This window comes from Lotus japonicus, chromosome 2 (genome assembly GCF_012489685.1).
Source record: "Lotus japonicus ecotype B-129 chromosome 2, LjGifu_v1.2".
Taxonomy (NCBI): domain Eukaryota; kingdom Viridiplantae; phylum Streptophyta; class Magnoliopsida; order Fabales; family Fabaceae; genus Lotus; species Lotus japonicus.
Genome location: NC_080042.1, coordinates 48239541 through 48254080, shown reverse-complemented (window position 1 = coordinate 48254080; position 14540 = coordinate 48239541). Strand labels below are relative to the sequence as shown.

The 14540-nt window shown below is 40.4% G+C and overlaps 1 long non-coding RNA gene across 1 annotated transcript in view; it reads left to right on the top strand.

The window, feature by feature from the left end:
- The first annotated feature begins 5892 nt into the window (after positions 1-5892).
- LOC130735432 (uncharacterized) overlaps positions 5893-14540 on the top strand; it is a 21561-nt gene continuing 12913 nt past the window's right edge. The window contains exon 1 of the long non-coding RNA XR_009018447.1: positions 5893-6134. This is a non-coding gene — a long non-coding RNA (uncharacterized LOC130735432). The remainder of the gene's footprint in view (positions 6135-14540) is intronic.

The window sequence follows — 14540 nt, the reverse complement described above, 5'->3', positions numbered from 1 at the left end:
AACACTAAGGCTGAAATGAAAATTCTGAAGAGAAGATCTGAGAAGATCAACCTACAACGGTCTGTTCAGAACCAAGAAATAGGAGTTGTGAAGACTGAAAAACTGGGTGATAACGCTCTGGTTTCACCAAGATACCTTGATATGAAGGTATTTGCTTTTGTAAAAATGGCAGGACTCACGGACCTTCTCTATCAAGACTGGGAGACGGTGTGCATGTAGCACAATGTGAAGTCTATGTGCCTCTTGTCAAAGAATTCTATGATTGTGCTGTGGTGAAGAATCGTGAAACCATCAGGTCAAGAGCGTACAACAAAATCATTGATGTCACTTTGCAAGACGTCGCTGAGGCTCTTGATGTGAGTCTGGATCAAGGTGAGAAATACTCTCCCTCATGGTGGTCAAAGACAGAAGACTACCGTTGCATCTGGAAAAATCAAGAAGATCCCTTGCTAGTGGATGTGAGCAATCTCAGAGATGAGCTCAAGTTCAACAATGCTTTGATTAGCAAAGTGGTTCTTCCCAAAGATGGTGCAATAGGACATGTAAACGCACATGCAAGGTATGCAATTTACAAGATTGTAAAAAAGGTGAAGATAAATCCTGCTCATTTGATGTGGAATTACTTGATTAACTTCCTAGATATGGGAAAAGGATACTTTCCCTTTGGGTCCCTACTGACCGTGATTCTTGAGAAGAAAGGAATTACTGTTGAATTTCTGGAAAACAAGGCTGAACAATTGGAAGAGGATATCATCTGGCCCACTCCTATCAAGCCAGAAGATGTAAGCAAAATGAATATCCCTTACGATGATTCAGAGGTTCCTGATAAATACCTGACAAAGAAGAAAAGAGTTGTAAGAGAGAAGCAGAAAACAGATGCAAATGTCAAAGCTGGTAAAGGAAAGGTGAAAACCTTAAAAGAACTAGCGGAACAAATCAGCAAGGTTCCAAGCAAAAGAGTCGTTTCTGCTGCTTTACGAATTGCACCGTTCCCTGAGGACGAGCCAGAACAGTCCAGGGACGTGCCCAAGGCACCTACTAAGGAACGATCCATCCGGATCATCAAAGGTGGAGTTCCTGTACAATCTCTTTCTCATCCCATCGCTTCAAGAACAAGATCTGGGCAAGGGTCTCCTGCTTGCAAGCTTGCATAACCCAAGAAAAAGCTTAAACGTTTAAGGAAGCAGTTTGATGATGAATCCACTGTACAAGTTCAACAGCCCCACTACAGCAAAAGGAAGACTTTAGAAAATGAACCTGATGAACCAGTTGATGAAGAAGACCTCATCATTCACACCAACCTCGCAAAATCCTTAGACTCCAACTTGAAGGTATGAAAAACGGTAGAAAGGGGGGGTTTGAATAACGTTTTCAAGATAAAACTTCCACCTTAAAGATTTTAACAAATCTTTTCGAGAACTAAGTGCTAAAGATGAGAGATAGAAAAGCACACAAGGATTTTATCCTGGTTCACTTGATAAATCACTCAAGCTACTCCAGTCTACCCGTTAAGGTGATTTCTTCCTTCTTAGAATGAAGGCAATCCACTAATCAGGTAAAGTGTTACAACTGCACTTGAAACCTACAAGTGACTAACAATTACACTGACTTAGCTCACACTAAGATTCACTCTCTTAGTCTTCTCTAGGATCCGATCAACCTTGATCTCCTAAAGGAACTAAACAACTGTTTATCAAAGAAATGTTTACAAGAGATTCGCTTCTAAAAAGCTGATAGTAAACACAATGAATTTCAGATGAAAGAAAGCTTAGAAGGATTTGAATATTTCTTGCGCGTGTGTGAATGCTTCTAGCCGCTTCTTTCAATCTTCAGTCACTATTTATACTCCAAGGATTAGGGTTGAACGTTGCATGGAAATGCTACCGTTGGAGGGCAGTTCTGGAAATTCCAGCTTCTGCTGTGGCTGAGAACGTTAGGTAGGTCGTCAGGATGGTACAGTTGCTTTTGTACTTGGATAGCGACTTGACCTTTAAACCTAGGAGACTTCTGATCAGGGGAATGCTTCATGTTGAAACTTGTGAAGCCGGTTGATCAGAGTCAGAGGGAAAGCACAGATCCTCTGACCGTTGTATCTTCTGATTCTGAACTCAGAGGGAAGTACATGGTCTTCAGAGTTTCTTGCTTCTGGACATCAGAGTTTCCACTATTCAGCTTCTGTATCTTCAGAGTCTTCTACACCTTCAGAACATCTGAACCTTCAGTGTTTCTTGGTTATCAGAACTTCTGGATCTTCAGAGCTTCTAGTGACTGAGTCCATATCAGAGTTTGTGTAGCTTCAGAACTTCTGAAGCTTTTCCACTGTTCATTTTGAACATGGTCAATGCGAAAGCGTTGCTTGGGTCACTCTTTATGCACAGTGCTTCTGATTTGTGTGGGATTGAATTGAGGTCTGAGCCTGTAAATAGCACACTCAGAAAAACACGTTAGAGTACTATAATTGTTCATATCAAAAGGTTAACTTGTAATCATCAAAACATAGAGTTGTACTACTAGATCAAAACTTGATCTTACACAACTTTCCACACCACGAGGTAAACTATGAACTCTCAAATCAAGAATTTGTCAATTCTCTGTTTGATGATTCATATGATCCACACCACAACATCACACCACAACAACCACACCTTTCACCAAAACCACTTTCACCCTCCTCACACCAAGAAGAATTCACTGTGAATCCCACTGATCACAGTTCACCAAAATTTTCTCCTGTTCTTACTATGGATTCCTCCGATGAGGAACGCATTGTTCAACAAACCAAGCCAAAATCTCAACTGTTTAATTTCTTCCCTTTGACTCTGGCAACCCCAATTGATCAACCCTTTCAAAACACTCCACAAGCACAAACCAATGAAAGCACCCCAAAACCACACTCAAGGCCAGGTACAGTCTGCATCCTTTCTCAAGCGAGAAAGAGGTGTCTTCAGACACTAGTGTCCTCTGCAATTAAGTGTAGGCGCACTGCAGGAACAACCAAGGCGCACTTCAAGGTCTTTCAGGCAAAACTGATTAAGAAAATTGAGAAGGCTCCCAATCATTCTGTGTCTGTCTCATGGAAAAGATCCTCTGACGTTGGCTACAAATATCATTTGGAAGCAAGCAAGGTACCACATTGGGATTAATGGTAAGTGTGTGCAACTGAAGGCTATGTTGGCACACTGTCCTACTCCCTTCTGAACAGGTTAACTGCTTTAATTGTTTTCTTGGGCAACTGGGTCTTCATTTTGCTGCCAAGGAACATTCCAGACATCCTTCTGCATCCAGAAAAACTTCCCATCGTCAAAGGAAAAGAAAAACTTCAGGAAGAAGGTGAATGTTCAGCTCCGCTAAACAATGCAACCACAAATGAGCAACTCATAATTCCTGATGCTGACAATACTGTTGATGATCAAGGGAATGAGCAAGAGAACATGGAGCAACCTCTGGAAGATCAATTTGTTCGCAGAAGCGATTTTGAGGATCATAAGAATTAAATCAACACTCTCTTCTATGATCTGGCCTCCAAGATTGACCTGCTCCTTAATCGTTTTGGATAATGGCCACTCTTTACCTCTATCGTTCTATGTTATTTATCGCTTGAATTTTTGCACTTTAATTCTTGACCTTTGTCATATCCGTACATAAGTTATCCTATATGCATGTCTCTTCTGGTTAACATGTCTTTTTAATAATGCCAAAGGGGGAGAAGAGAAAGGAAAGAGAAAGGGTAAAAAAGATAAAAACATTTCTCTAAATCTATTCTATAGATACAAATTAAAACATAGATTAATTTAGTCAGGGGGAGTGGGAGTGAAGCGAATGAAATTCTTTTTGAAAACTTTTTGAAAACATTTCTAAACTCAAAATTCTTTGGAAACTTCACTAAACTCAGGGGGAGTTTATTATGTCAATTACCTCTTTCTATAAAATTTGTCATTATCAAAAAAAAGGAGATTGTTAAGTTCAAACGCATCATAACGTTTTTAAAATCTTATTTTGATCATAACAATTTTATAGTAGAAGTTTCATTGAATATTCAACTACTGATAACGTTCTCAATTTCAGGAGAAATTTGGACATATGTCACACACTTCAACGTTCTATCAATTCTTAAAAAGATATCTATCTCAGAAACTAGAAGGAACTCTGTCTTTACAAAACTGTTTTGTAAGTGGTCGCGTAGTGTTGAAGACTCTGACCGTCTCAACGCCACGTCATCAGTCAGATATATCAAGACAAATTTTGAGAGCCAAAGTTTTAGTTTGATTTCAACCGGCTGTCTTACATTCAAATCCAATGACAACCATTTGAGTTTCATTCAAACTAATCACATGAAGACAAGTTTGCTTTAGTAGAAGGCACGCTGACCAACGAGGAAAAGTCAAGCTGTCAACATCAAATTGCCAAATTGTCTCTTGTCTGAAAAGTAGCTCAAAGTCTATCACCACCTACTAGCTGACAAACATCACCTTTTGAGCTAAAGGATAGACTTGCTTCAGAAGTAACATTTAATGAAGCTACCAACCAAGCCTTTTGAATCATCAACCCGATATCATTTCTCAACAGCTATCTCAACGGTTGGATATTGTCTCACAACGGCTACAACACTAGCAAGCAAGTATTTAAGACATTCTTGAAGATCTGAAGCAACATGAATTAATTCTGAGAATACAAGCATTCAAGCATTCATTTTCAAAACTTCTCAACAGCATTCAAAGCTCAAGCAGATATTCCCAAGTGTCAAACACAAGCCATTAAACTCTGCTCAGTGAAAGAGAAAACCTCGTACCTTAAAAGAGTCATATCTCTTTATTCTCTTTACACTCCTATAGTAACTCTTAAGAGATCCAATAGTCAGATCTGAACCCAAACACTTAGAGTTTCAGTGTTATAAAGTCTCTACCCTTGCTCTTGAAAGAAGAGAATCTCTGTAGAGTGATTTAAATCTTTGTAAGATTTTGGAGAAGTCTGGTACAATACTTATAGGAGGAGTCCTGCAGAATACTTGGAGAAGTCCGTGATAATACTTGGAGAAGTCTTATCTAATACTTGTATTGGAGAAGTCCTTGATACTTGCTAGTGAAAATCTTGGTGGTGGCCAAGTACTGGACGCAGCCCAATTGTTTGGGGTGAACCAGTATAAATCTCTGTGTACTGATCGTTCTGTTCTATTTACTGTTTTACTTCCGCTGCACTAAATAGTTTGTGAAAAGTCACACTCAAACGTTTTTACCAAAGAACTAATATACTTTTCATAAAACAAAGTTTTAAAAAGTAATTTTCAAGAACACAATTCAAACCACCCCTTTCTTGTGTTACTTATTTGCAACTCACCTTACACCTTCTTCGAAATTGCTTTTTTTCCCATATCTGAAATCTTTGTTCTGTAATTCATAAGAAATCATCGCTCTCGTTCTCAACTCGGAGGCCATTCGAATTTCAAAACCACTCCTCTATCTAATATATCCAACATCCCTTCGTTTGGATTTAATGGTGTTTAGTGTGTTTATAACAAGAGTTTTGATTGGAATTTGACCAACAACTCTTTGAAGTTTTCGTCCTTAGCCTCAAAGACATCTCATGGAGAACCTTTTTAGGCAATTTCGGTTTTGCCTTTAGGACATGGTTAGTATCAATATTTTTTTATACTTATAAGTTATATCAAGTGATGGACAAGAATTTCCTTAGGAAAGTTAGCATTATTGGACGCTTTTCATCTTTTGTTTTAGTTCTCCAGTTATTACCCCATTTGTTAAATTAAGATTTTCAAATTCTATAGACTGGATTACTAACAAAATGAAAAATTTATTTGGTAAAAATTAGTTTCATCATCTTTCTTTTTAACAAACCAAGGTGAGTATCTAACCTTTTGGTTGTTCAGGTCCCAGTAATTCGAATATTTGCCTACCTTTGTTTCCCCTTTTAGCTGTTGGTTCTCCAACAATTTCAACTTCTATGGATATCATTGATTCAAAGGAAAGTCAGAGATTGAAATCGAAAGAAGCAAGATCTAGGAGGAAAGCACTTTTGTCGAGAATAAAATCTTCTAAGGCTAAATCATTACCTTTCATTTCAAGCTCTCTTCGACATGAAGATATCCCACTGACTGGCCAGAGCTCAAGTTCATAAAATAGGTAACCTGTAAATGGTATATTCTATTTGTTATCCGCTATACTTAATCGGTTGTAAGATCAAGTTTTGATCTAGTAGTACAACTCTATGTTTTGATGATTACAAGTTAACCTTTTGATATGAACAATTGTGGTACTCTAACGTGTTTTTCTGAGTGTGCTATTTACAGGCTCTGACCTCAACTCAATCTCACACAAATCAGAAGCACTGTGTATAAAGGGTAACCCAAGCAACGCTTTCGCATTCACCATGTTCAGTATGAACAGTGGAAAAACTTCAGAAGTTCTGAAGCTATACAAACTCTGATGAGGACTCAGTCGCTAGAAGCTCTGAAGATCCAGAAGTTCTGATAGCCAAGAAACACTGAAGGTTCAGATGTTCTGATGGTGTAGAAGACTCTGAAGATCCAGAAGCTGAATAGTGGAAACTCTGAAGTCCAGAAGCAAGAAACTCTGAAGGCCATGTTCTTCCCTCTGAGTTCAGAATCAGAAGATACAATGGTCAGAGGATCTGTGCTTTCCCTCTGACTCTGATCAACCGGCTTCACAAGTTCCAATATGAAGTATTCCCCTGATCAGAAGTCTCCTAGGTTAAAAGGTCAAGTCGCTATCCAAGTACAAAAGCAAGTGTACCTTCCTGACGACCTACCTAACGTTCTCAGCCACAGCAGAAGCTGGATTTTCCAGAACTGCCCTCCAACGGTAGCATTTCCCATGCAACGCTCAACCCTAATCCTTGGAGTATATATAGAGGCTGAAGATTGAAAGAAGCGGCGAGAATAGAACACGAGAAGCAACACACACGCGAAAGATATTCAAAATATTCTAAGCTTTCTTTCATCTGAAATTCATTGTGTTTACTATCAGCTTTTTAGAAGCAAATCTCTTGTAAACATTTCTTTGATAAACAGTTTGTTTAGTTCCTTTAGGAGATCAAGGTTGATCGGATCCTAGAGAAGACTAAGAGAGTGAATCTTAGTGTGAGCTAAGTCAGTGTAATTGTTAGTCACTTGTAGGTTTCAAGTGCAGTTGTAACTCTTACCTGATTAGTGGATTGCCTTCATTCTAAGAAGGAAGAAATCACCTTAACGGGTGGACTGGAGTAGCTTGAGGGATTTATCAAGTGAACCAGGATAAAATCCTTGTGTGCTTTTCTATCTCTTATCTTTAGCACTTAAGTTCTCGAAAGATTTGTCTAAATCTTTAAGGTGGTAGTTTTGTACTGAAAACGTTATTCAAACCCCCCCTTTCTACCGTTTTTCATACCTTCAATTGGTATCAGAGCGCAAGTTCTGATTACCACACCTAACAGTGTTCAGTGATCCGGGCCGGTGTGAAAAACAATGGCTGCCACCACCAGTGAAACTCAAAGAGATGGTTACAACGCAAAGCCTCCTATGTTCGATGGTCAAAGGTTCGAATATTGGAAAGATAGACTGGAAAGTTTCTTTCTGGGTTTCGATGCAGATCTCTGGGATATTATTGTGGATGGCTATGAGCGTCCAGTTGATGCAGATGGCAAGAAGATCCCAAGGTCAGAGATGACTGCAGATCAAAAGAAGCTGTACTCACAACATCACAAAGCAAGAGCAATTCTTCTAAGTGCTATTTCCTATGAGGAGTACCAGAAGATTACAGATCGTGAGTTTGCTAAAGGCATTTTTGATTCTCTGAAGATGTCTCATGAAGGAAACAAGAAAGTCAAAGAATCAAAGGCATTGTCTTTGATCCAAAAGTATGAATCCTTCATCATGGAGCCAAATGAGTCCATTGAAGAAATGTTCTCCAGATTTCAATTGCTTGTAGCTGGCATACGACCTCTCAACAAGAGCTACACAACAAAAGATCATGTCATAAGGGTCATCAGGTGTCTTCCTGAAAGTTGGATGCCTTTGGTGACTTCAATAGAGCTCACGAGAGACGTTGAGAATATGAGTTTAGAAGAACTCATCAGCATTTTGAAATGCCATGAGCTGAAGCGCTCAGAGATGCAAGATCTAAGGAAAAAGTCCATAGCCTTGAAATCCAAATCTGAAAAGGCTAAAGTTGAGAAGTCAAAGGCTCTCCAAGCTGAAGAAGAAGAATCTGAAGAAGCATCAGAAGATTCTGATGAAGATGAGCTGACTCTGATCTCCAAGAGACTCAACCGCATCTGGAAGCACAGGCAGAGCAAGTTCAAAGGCTCTGGAAAGGCAAGAGGAAAGTCTGAATCCTCAGGTCAGAAGAAGTCATCAATCAAGGAAGTCACTTGCTTTGAGTGCAAAGAATCAGGGCACTACAAAAGTGACTGTCCAAAATTGAAGAAGGACAAGAAGCCAAAGAAGCACTTCAAGACCAAGAAGAGTCTGATGGTGACATTTGATGAATCAGAGTCAGAGGATGTTGACTCTGATGGTGAAGTCCAAGGACTCATGGCCATTATCAAAGACAAAGGAGCAGAGTCAAAGGAAGCTGTTGACTCTGACTCAGAATCAGAAGGAGATCCTAACTCAGACGATGAAAATGAGGTATTTGCTTCTTTCTCTACCTCTGAACTGAAACATGCTTTGTCTGATATCATGGATAAGTATAACTCTTTATTGTCTAAGCATAAAAAGTTGAAAAAGAACTTATCTGCTGTCTCCAAGACTCCTTCTGAACATGAGAAAATTATTTCTGATTTGAAAAATGAAAATCATGCTTTGGTAAATTCTAACTCTGTGCTTAAGAACCAGATTGCTAAGTTAGAAGAAATTGTTGCCTGTGATGCCTCTGATTGTAGAAATGAATCTAAGTATGAAAAGTCTTTTCAAAGATTCCTAGCTAAAAGCGTGGATAGAAGCTTAATGGCTTCAATGATCTATGGCGTAAGCAGAAATGGAATGCATGACATTGGCTATTCTAAACCAATTAGAAATGAGCCTTCTGTGTCTAAAGCTAAATCTTTATATGAATGCTTTGTTCCCTCTGGTACCATATTGCCTGATCCTGTACCTGCTAAAGTTGCTAAAAACCCTCTTAAAAAGGGATCTTTCTCTATGACTAAATATCATGCAAATATTCCTTTAAAATATTATGTTGAGACACCCAAGGTGATCAGAACCTCTGGGGTAACTAACAAAAGAGGACCCAGAAAGTGGGTACCTAAGGACAAGATTATCTATGTTGCAGATATCCTTGATAGCTCCACTGAAACACCAATCATGGTATCTGGACAGTGGATGCTCGCGTCACATGACGGGAGAAAAGCGTATGTTCCGAGAGCTGAAACTTAAGCCTGGAGGCGAAGTTGGCTTCGGAGGAAATGAAAAGGGTAAAATTATTGGTACTGGTACTATTTGTGTAGATAGTAGTCCATGCATTGATAATGTTTTATTGGTAGACGGCTTAACACATAACTTATTGTCTATAAGTCAATTAGCTGACAAGGGTTATGATGTTATATTCAATCAAAAGTCCTGCCGGGCTGTAAGTCAGATCGATGGCTCTGTTCTGTTTAACAGCAAGAGGAAGAACAACATTTATAAGATCAGATTATCTGAGTTGGAGGCTCAGAATGTGAAGTGCCTTCTGTCTGTTAATGAAGAGCAGTGGGTATGGCATAGACGGTTAGGGCATGCCAGTATGAGAAAGATTTCTCAGCTGAGCAAGCTAAACCTTGTCAGGGGCTTACCCAATCTGAAGTTCGCTTCAGACGCTCTTTGTGAAGCATGTCAGAAAGGCAAATTCACAAAAGTCCTTTTCAAGGCAAAGAATGTTGTCTCAACCTCAAGGCCGTTAGAACTTCTGCATATCGACCTGTTTGGACCAGTGAAAACTGAGTCTATAGGTGGCAAGAGATATGGGATGGTTATCGTTGATGACTATAGCCGCTGGACATGGGTAAAGTTTCTAACCCGCAAGGATGAGTCTCATGCTGTGTTCTCTACCTTCATTGCTCAAGTGCAAAACGAGAAGGCTTGCAGGATTGTGCGTGTCAGAAGTGACCATGGTGGAGAGTTTGAGAATGACAAGTTTGAGAGTCTGTTTGATTCCTATGGAATTGCACATGATTTCTCTTGTCCCAGAACTCCTCAACAAAATGGTGTTGTTGAGAGGAAGAACAGAACTCTTCAGGAGATGGCTAGAACCATGCTCCAAGAAACTGGCATGGCTAAACACTTTTGGGCAGAGGCAGTAAATACAGCATGTTACATTCAGAACAGAATCTCTGTGAGACCAATTCTGAATAAGACTCCTTATGAATTGTGGAAGAACATAAAACCCAACATTTCTTATTTTCATCCTTTTGGCTGTGTTTGTTATGTTCTCAATACTAAGGATAGATTGCATAAATTTGATGCTAAGTCTTCTAAGTGTCTATTACTTGGTTATTCTGATAGATCTAAAGGTTTTAGATTTTATAATACTGATGCTAAGACTATTGAAGAATCTATTCATGTTAGATTTGATGATAAGCTTGACTCTGACCAGTCAAAGCTAGTTGAAAAGTTTGCAGATTTAAGCATTAATGTTTCTGACAAAGGCAAAGCTCCAGAGGAAGTTGAGCCAGAGGAAGATGAACCAGAGGAAGAAGCTGGTCCCTCTAACTCACAAACTCTGAAGAAGAGCAGAATCACTACAGCTCACCCTAAGGAATTGATTCTGGGCAACAAAGATGAACCAGTCAGAACCAGATCTGCCTTCAGACCCTCTGAAGAGACCTTGCTGAGTCTGAAAGGATTGGTGTCCTTAATTGAACCCAAGTCCATAGATGAAGCTCTTCAGGACAAGGATTGGATTCTGGCCATGGAAGAAGAATTGAATCAATTTTCCAAGAACGATGTTTGGAGCTTAGTGAAGAAGCCTGAGAATGTCCACGTTATTGGAACGAAATGGGTATTCAGAAACAAGCTAAATGAGAAAGGAGATGTAGTCAGAAACAAGGCAAGGCTAGTTGCTCAAGGCTACAGCCAGCAAGAAGGAATAGACTACACTGAAACATTTGCTCCGGTAGCAAGACTGGAGGCAATCAGACTATTGATCTCTTTCTCAGTAAATCACAACATAGTTCTACATCAGATGGACGTAAAGAGTGCCTTCCTAAATGGTTATATCTCAGAGGAAGTCTATGTTCATCAACCCCCAGGTTTTGAAGATGAAAAGAAACCAGACCATGTGTTCAAATTGAAGAAATCACTCTACGGTCTGAAACAAGCTCCCAGAGCATGGTATGAGAGACTTAGCTCATTCCTTCTGGAGAATGAGTTTGTAAGGGGTAAAGTAGATACAACTCTCTTTTGCAAGACTTATAAAGATGATATCTTAATTGTGCAAATTTATGTTGATGATATTATATTTGGTTCTGCTAATCAATCTCTATGCAAAGAATTTTCTGAGATGATGCAGGCTGAATTTGAGATGAGTATGATGGGAGAATTAAAGTACTTTCTGGGAATACAAGTTGATCAAACACCAGAAGGAACATATATCCATCAGAGCAAGTACACTAAAGAACTTCTGAAGAAGTTCAATATGCTGGAATCTACAGTGGCCAAGACTCCAATGCATCCAACATGCATTCTGGAGAAAGAAGATAAAAGTGGTAAAGTATGTCAGAAGCTCTATCGTGGCATGATAGGTTCACTTCTATACTTAACTGCATCTAGGCCAGACATATTATTTAGTGTTCATTTATGTGCTCGTTTCCAATCAGATCCAAGGGAAACCCACTTAACTGCTGTTAAGAGGATCCTAAGGTATCTGAAAGGCACCACTAACCTTGGCTTGATGTATAAGAAAACATCAGAGTATAAGCTTTCAGGTTATTGTGATGCTGATTATGCTGGAGATAGAACAGAGAGAAAAAGTACTTCTGGAAATTGTCAATTTCTGGGAGGCAATCTAGTCTCATGGGCAAGCAAGAGGCAATCAACCATTGCACTATCAACTGCAGAGGCAGAATATATCTCAGCAGCAATATGCAGCACTCAGATGCTCTGGATGAAACATCAGCTGGAGGATTATCAGATCCTTGAGAGCAATATCCCAATCTATTGTGATAACACTGCTGCAATCTCATTGAGTAAGAATCCTATCTTGCATTCAAGGGCAAAGCACATTGAGGTAAAGTATCATTTTATTAGAGATTATGTACAGAAGGGCGTACTTCTTCTGAAGTTTGTTGATACTGACCATCAATGGGCAGATATCTTTACAAAGCCCTTAGCAGAGGATAGATTTAATTTTATTCTGAAAATCTAAACATGGACTTTTGTCCAGAGTGAAGATGGATCAGAACCTCTGACTATGATACTTCTTGATCAGAAGATGTCTAGTCCAGAAGGTAACTCAATCAGAGTGTGTGTGCCCACTGGTACTGACTCTGAAGCTGAGACAACAACACGTGCGTCAGAATTTCTGATGCATAGTTCCTTGTGCCGTGTGACAGTCTGTTATGATTGCGTGTAGATATGCTTATCTCCTGTGTGTGATTGTGTATTTTACTGTTACTATCTATCTTTAATTTTCAACCGTTGATCTTAAAGTGCTTTTTGAATCAACAACGGTTATTTGATAAAACCCACTATACACACACGTTCTCTCTCACTTCCGGTTTTCACTCTCGCACTCTCTGCTTTTCAAAACCGCCTTTTTCTCGAATTCTCTCTCGATCTCTCTTCATCCTTCAAACTTCATCTTCTACCTCAAACCTTCAACCTCTTCAAAATGGTGAGACAAACCAGAAGATCTACTGCAGATGCACCTCAGTTCCCTCACATGGTAGTCGGTTTGGCAACGGGTCAAGGGGCTCTGAGAACCGGCACAAGAACAAGCTCAGCGCCAGAGCAGGTTGTTCCTATTGCAGAACGGGGCTGTGTCGTTCACTGTGTATTTCCTCCTGAGGAACTCCAAGTCCTGGCAGAATGGAGATTCAACCTCGACAACTTGGCTGCAAATGGGTTTGATCTTCGTCCTGAAGTCCAAGCTCAAGGTTGGGGAAACTACTTCAATCGACTTCGAGGACCGGTGTATGAGAAGCTGGTAAAGGAATTCTGGAAGCACGCCGACTGTGATGATACTCAGGTGGTCTCTTACATACTGGGCAGGAAGATCATCATCACGGAGAAGTCATTCGTGAATCTGCTAGGTGCAGAAACTGCTTGTGGGTATCGGTTCCAACTGACGGAATCGAAGCTGAAATCCAGAACCAAGGACATAGTCAACAAGGCTCTGTACACCACCTTCAAACCGGGCAAGACGAGTTACAAGGTGATGGACCTTCACCCCAAACTGAGAATCTGGCACAAGATCCCGCTCAACTGCATCAATCAGCGACCAAAGGGCAGTTCTCCAGACTACATCAACTTCAACCAGAAGGCGATGTTGTTCTTCATCCAAGATCAGGAGAAGATCTGCCTTCCTTACTTCCTGTTCTCCTATTTGAAGGAATGCATCCGGAAGTCTCGCACCACCGCCTCCATCAAGTCTGCAATCAAATATATCCCTTTTGGGAGGCTGCTCTCAGACTTTCTCATTGAAAGCAACTTGGTGCAAGATTTGATCAATGCTGGTTGCACAGAGGACTTGAGCACAATTGTCAGCGATGTCTTCACTGCAAATTCTTTGAAGAAGATGGGCTTAATCCAGAAGAAGATTGCTCCTGCTCATGAAGACACATCTTCTGAGATCAGAGGAAGAAGAATGCCTCTGAATGACTACCCTCTGTGGACTCACGCAGATCATCCTGACGCCATCAGATGCTATGTTGAAGACCTCAGGGCTCAAGGATTCGAGATTGACCTTGATGATTTTGTCAGCAGACTTCCACCAGCACCAGAGTTTCCTTCTCCTCCCAAGAAGAAAACCAAGAGGAAGATGGTTCTGGAGGAATCCTCAGAGGAATCTGATGTCCCTCTGGTCAAGAAGCCGAAGAGCAAGCCTGATGATGATGATGTGATGATAGTGAGGATGGTCTCCTAAGAAGAAGCAGAAGAAAGTCAGAATCGTGGTGAAGCCTACTCGGGTGGAACCAGCTGCTGCAGAGGTCAGAAGGACTGACGCTCCTGCCAGAGTGACTCGATCATCAGCACATTCAAGTAAGCCTGCACTTGCTTCTGATGATGATTTGAATTTATTTGATGCACTTCTATTTCTGCCTTACTTCAACACTCCTCAAATCCCCTCACTCCTATTCCTGAATCCCAGCCAGCCGCACAAACACCACTCCACCACATTCCCCAAGATCTTCCTTCTTTCAACCTTCTCCTACTGAAGCACCTCTCTGGAATTTGCTTCAGACCCAAACCTCTAGGTCAGAAGATCCAACCTCTCTCCTTACCATTCCATATGATCCCTTATCTTCTGAACCCATCATCCAAAACCAACCCGAGCCCAACCAAACAGAACCACAACCCAGAACGTCTGATCACTCTGCTCCCAGAGCATCAG